Raw genomic sequence first — 6,052 nt, 5'->3', positions numbered from 1 at the left:
AACCTTAATTACATTTTTCAATTTTCAGTAATTGCCTGACAGTAAATCCCTCCTATGCCAGTCAGACTAGAATACAAGAGGCCTTTTTGTGTTCTCCTTTCTTAAAACACTGGAAAGGCTTTTTGCAGGATTTTCGTGATACCTATTATTCACCATGTCAGTAATTGAGGGCTCAAAACTAAGTGGCCAAGGAAATGCTCCTCTTAACTACACAACATAAGCCCTCTACCATATTTTTAGCTTTATTCAGTTATTTGGATTGGGGGCAAAAGGCCTCAAATTCAGTTTGATACTATGAATAATTCACATAATTCCTCTAACTCACTATAGAAGAAACTGTAACATTTGCTGCAGTGAACAGGCAGCACCTAGTGGTCTTGAAATGCATAAACAGATCACATTCTTAACAGTAATTTCTGGCTTTCGCTGGGATCTAGATCTTTATCTAGTGAATTTTTCCTTTAGTATTTCACAGACGAATACAAGAAAGAAAAAAACTCCTGTGTTTTTTTAAAAGTCATTGCTTACAATAAAGGCAACCCATATACAGACTGCATGTTTTATAAAAAAATCTAGTACTCCTTACAGTGAGCAAAGTATTTTAATGTCTTCATCTAATCATAATCCTTCCATATTTAAATCAAGGCCTTCAAGTTAATCACAATAGTTAGCAATATTGATATCAAACCTCAGAGTTTATTTCTCTTTAAATGAATCCAAAATTTGAAAACTATCCAACAATAGCTCTCTGAAATCGCTAAGAAAAGTGCAGAATTAAAAGTAAGGAGAAAACCCCATCAATCAAGCTTATTGTAACAACCTGAGCTCCATAAGATTGCATACTTTGAAGGTTTGTTTTACATTTTATCATATTACAGTAGTCAGAGATTATTGGATCATTAGCTTTAATTTTAATCTAAGAATTTGTTTGTAGGTCCATTTATCTTCAGGATTTATTTTTTGCACTCTACCAAGTTTCTCATTTCAATAGCAAATATATTTTACTTGAAGCATTACTAGAAACAGGACTGAGGTAGATATGCTTGCATCAGGAAAATTGCTCTGTAAATTTTTTAGTGTACTTCAGAACTTCATTGGAAATTTCAACCACAAAAAAAAAAAAAAAAAAAAAAAAAAAGTATGCACCAGTTTGATTCCATAGATGTCAATGAATATTTTTCTGTGAACTAAGGAATTCAGCAAAATATAGTCCTAAGACAGCCTTCCACTGGGGATAGGGAGCTCCTTACCTTCACAAGACAGACCACACATACCCATGGCAAGAGCTAAAGGGTATTAGGTGTCTACATCCCCAAATTCGTTAAAAAATGAAGGCTAAGTGAGTGCCTGCTTCTCCTGCTTACTTCCAGTTCTCCCAAGAGTCCCTGCATATGTAGAAGTTAATCCAGTTTCCAAGAAGATGAAGCTGTTCACTCCTGCCTGAAGCATGGATTACATGTGTGAAACTGTTCTCTGTGTGCAAGATGTGTCAAAGGAAAACCTACTCAGAAGTGACAGTGATCAGAAGGCAGCCTATTAACCCTCACACTAATAGTGCTAGTAATAAGGTCCCTCCCTCACATAAAATCCTTTCATTGTCTTTGTTCAAATTTAAATGTACAATCAGGAGGCCAAACTCCATGCTGAAATCAATAAGACCTGCTTAAAATTGATAGTACAATAAAGAATTTTCAAAGTTGTTTACAGTAGGACTTTTTCTAATTTTTGATTTCTTCTTGGATTTAGTCATACTCAATTTGACATGTTGACACTGGATGATAAATATCCCACACATGTAAGGAATTTCCCCAAAATGAGACTAATATGGATGAAATAAGGCTAATATTGAATTATAAGGGAGGAAATATACTAAGGAACTAAAGCAGGGTGTGATTTCACTCAAAATTGCTATTTTTCAAATATCAAAATGGGTTCTTTGCCTTGGAAAAAGTTTCCTTCAGTTCATTCACACAGAAAATAAAATATTCAAGTCTAGAACAGAACAAACATTAAAAAAGACATTTCTTGCTCAGAATAAAACCTGTTCAGAGACTACATATAAAATTCACATGGCAATCACAGTTAACCACTGAACTGCAAGGGAAAAATATTCAGAGTTAATGAAGTTTCTGAAAACAGGATAGAAAAGGTAATTGTTCGTTCTGGAAAAAATATAGAAGAGTAAAAAAAGAAGATAGATATCTTTTCACAAGCTCATGTGGTAAAAAGAGGAGCAACGAAGCTAACAAAAGCCACTGACTTAATTTTTATTTGATAAGAGATTGTCTTAGGATATTAATCTGGGAGGGAGAATCTGCATTCTGCTATGCACCTTGAAGAAGCTCTATAAAACTTTGAGCTCTCAGGGAAAGAAAGATGTTAGCTATACCCCTGTGCTTAGCATTTCTTCCAATGTAGGTCAAGACTCTATTTCTTGGATCACTCTTCTGAAGTGCTATAAATTTTCCAATGTACTATAGCAGAAGCCTTTGGAATCCCATTTTTATACTACCCTGGCATTGTAAACTTCCAGTCCCTGTCTAGGGTTCGTTTTGACTGCCATTGTCTTAAAAATCTTCTTGCCACCCTTTCCAAAACAGTATATTTCAAGCAGTTTATGAAGGAAATCCTCAAGACTTAACGCATGAAATAATAATCTAAAATTTTTCCAACCAGTCTCAAAGACGACACAGCCAAAAATTCCAAGGCCTTAGTTTCCCACCTGTAATGTGGGCATAACATTATCCCTTTAGATGTGTACTGAAAAGATAAATATAATAGTAACATAGCTCAGATGTCATGGCACAAGTATCACAGAACAGCCTGTGAGAAAGATTGATTAAAGAGACATTCAAATTAACTGTACTCTTGTAGTCAATTGAGTAGCAAGAGTTCCTTCCACTGGAACAGTAACCAGCCAGTCAATATTCCATCAATATCTTTTAAGCTTAGGGAGACTGGGTTTGACAGCCAGGGAAGCTGATCTATCCAAGCAGCCCTGCTCTGTGCCCCCTCCCTCCAAAGGAATACTTCATGTATTTTCTTTTAAATAATTCTCTTGAAATAAATTCCACCTGGATCAAACCTAGAAGAGCACAAGACATAGCAGAAGGCAAAAAAAACCTGCATGAAAAGAAAGAGTTTAGGCTGGGGGCATGACAGATGACGTATAGGGGACATATGCTAAAGGCTGTACAGTGGAAATTCAATGTACAGACACAAAGTGACATTTCCAAGCAGCTCCCCACATTGAAGCAAGCCTCCCTTCACATTTCTAAACATAAACACATGTGTTGGCTGCCCCAAGAGTGTCTAGGATGCAGAGGATGAATGGAAATTTCAGCTACAATTTGCCCTAAGAGCACAGCTGAATCATGTATTAAAATAGCCCTTTTTTCCATACATATGCTTATTAATAAAATGAGAGGTTTGGGGTTTGGGAGCCTTTTTTCCCTTTTGTTTCTTTGCTTTTCAAGAGGATAGAAGCTGTTTTTCTATTTCATCCCTGCTGCTGTAGCAACCCTGTTGGAGTTCTGCTCCAACCTTTCTTCTGCTGGCCAATACCAATTTAATTTGTAATGAAAACATTGCAACTCGGAATACACTACCTACTAGCACATCAATTATTTTTTCACCAAACAATTACAAGGAAATCAAAATCCCATCTCTTTCTCTGTTTTTTGAGATAGTTTTTGATTGTCTTTTTATACCCCTGTTCATCTTTTATTTGTTTATAAATGTATTGAAGTGCAGGCCAGGATATCCATAAAAGTTGTACAGCTTTACCAAAACCTTTTATATAGTAATATCAGTATATTCTTATGTATGTATGTATGTTGGCAAGATGCACATACACTTAGTACCTCATATATACAGGCTCCCATTTAGGCAAAGTGTATGAACCATACCAATATAAATCTCTTTATAGAACTAAGAGCAGTTACACAGTGAATGGTAACATATGCTGAAGGAAAGGTTTGGATGCTGGGAACTAGTTAACATGAAAAATACATGCATGCTTACCAAAATGACCCCACCAAATAGCCAAAGAGATAAAAAGGAAGAGTGGCAATGGCTGGTGACAGACTGGAGGCACAAAGGAATTAATTTCATGTTTGTGGGTTCCACAGCTGTGGACTAATCAGGAAAAAGCTCTTCTGCTGAACAAATGGTGCAAACCACTCAAGGCTATGCAATTGAAGCCTGGTATTCACAGTTCAGTTCATGTAATGAAGGACTAAAAATATTACTATTGCTGAATGTTTGTGTGCAGGTACAGGAATAGTGTGGTCCGTATAGATTTGCTTGTTGGCATTTACCTCGTTTGAAAGTGAATTGGTAGCACACAAAATAACGAGTGGAACTGTGGCTATTCTAATGACCAATAATGAATGTGCAGGAACAGTCTACAACATACCTAGTGGCCTGCACCCTTTAGGAAGAGCAGAGCAGTCTTGAGGATCTATCAGAGTTAGAGATTTGGAAGAACATTGTAATTCTAGAGGATGGACCTAATGGATAAAAAAACCCCAACTCAAACCAAAAAGGTTATCTTGTCGTGATGCTGTACTTGCTAGATTAATTCACTCTCAGTGATGAATTGCCCCTTCAAATACCTAATTACAGCATTACATATATAATCAGTAAGGAGACAGTGGGGTGAATGCAATGCAGAAGTGTTGGGATTGACATGTTTTCTGTTTGTTTGTTTTAAAGTTTAGACCATTTTATTTGTCTGAAGAACTGCCAGTTTTTCTTGTAATGAAAATAAGTGACAATTAAGAAAAATGTTAAATTGGTTCTAGTTCTCATTTTGTTTGTAGGATTTTTTTTATTTGCTTATTTGTGGGTTTTTGGTTTGGTTTTTTTTTTCCTATTTTTGTTTGTTTGTTTGTTGTTCTTGGAAACTTGGCCTCACTATCAAATAGCCTCACTTGGTCAAGAAAATGAGCTGTTGAGAAAGCAGTTCCTGTATAGCAGTGGTTTCCTAAATGTACCCCCAATTTCCCTTGACAAATTTTCTTAGTTTACAAATGGTAGTGAGAATCTAGAAAACGGGACCAAATGTTCTCACATCTCCACCAGCTTTGGCTGTCCATGCTTCTCATGTTCATATTACTTTATCCTACATGTAGATTTCAGATTCTCTTAATACCATGAATCCCTCCTATGTATGGAAGAGAAGCTGTGGTTGCCTCAGCCCAGAAAGTGCTTGAAGCCAAGTTAGATGGAGCTCTGAGCAACTTGGTCTAGAAGGTGTCCCTGCCCATAGCAGTGTGACTGGAATTAGATGGATCTTGAAGGTCCCTTCCAACCCAGGCCATTCTATGATTCTGCACCCTTTGCTGCTAGCTGTGTCTGAAAAATCCATATACTATGAACTCTAGGTCCTCAGAGTTGGAGAGATAGAAATTTCCTCAAAAACTACAATGAGCAACAGCCATCCCAATCATTTTTCCCTCATATGACTTATTACACTACTTCCTCTATACCCGTATTTTCCTTCACTTGGAATTTGACCAACTGAGCTGGTACAGGTGGTTGTTATGAAAAGGTCAGTGCCCAGGAGCAAGTGGGTACCAGGTTCAGAAATCTGACAGTGAAGTCCATCCCTGGATGACCCCAACCCTTGTGAGTGCTACCACACATATGGAGTCCACCCAGGGCTGAGGTCTGCTTGACTACCTGAAGGTAAATTTAAATCAGACAAAATTAGACAATCACTAAATCAAGAATTACAGAACAGGTCTTGTAGGGAAGGTCCACAGTGGGTCATCTGGCCCAACCTCCCTGTTCAAGCAGGGTCATCCCAAAGCACAGTGCACAGAATTGTGTCCAGAGGGCTCTTGATTATCTCCGGTGAGGGAGGCTCCACATCCCTCTGGGACACCTGTTCCAGTGCACGGGACTGCACAGTGAAAAAGTTCTTCCTCATGTTCCGATGGAATTTTCTGGGCACTCTCTTCCCCCACTGCCTCTTGTCCTATTTCTCGGCACCACGGAGAAAAGCCTGATCTCCTTGGGACCCCTTCCTAGCTATTTATATACACTC

The sequence above is a fragment of the Poecile atricapillus genome, chromosome 2 (assembly GCF_030490865.1).
Source record: "Poecile atricapillus isolate bPoeAtr1 chromosome 2, bPoeAtr1.hap1, whole genome shotgun sequence".
In the NCBI taxonomy this organism is placed as follows: Eukaryota; Metazoa; Chordata; class Aves; order Passeriformes; family Paridae; genus Poecile; species Poecile atricapillus.
The sequence above is the reverse complement of the archived record's forward strand: the minus strand, read 5'-3'. Positions refer to the sequence as shown.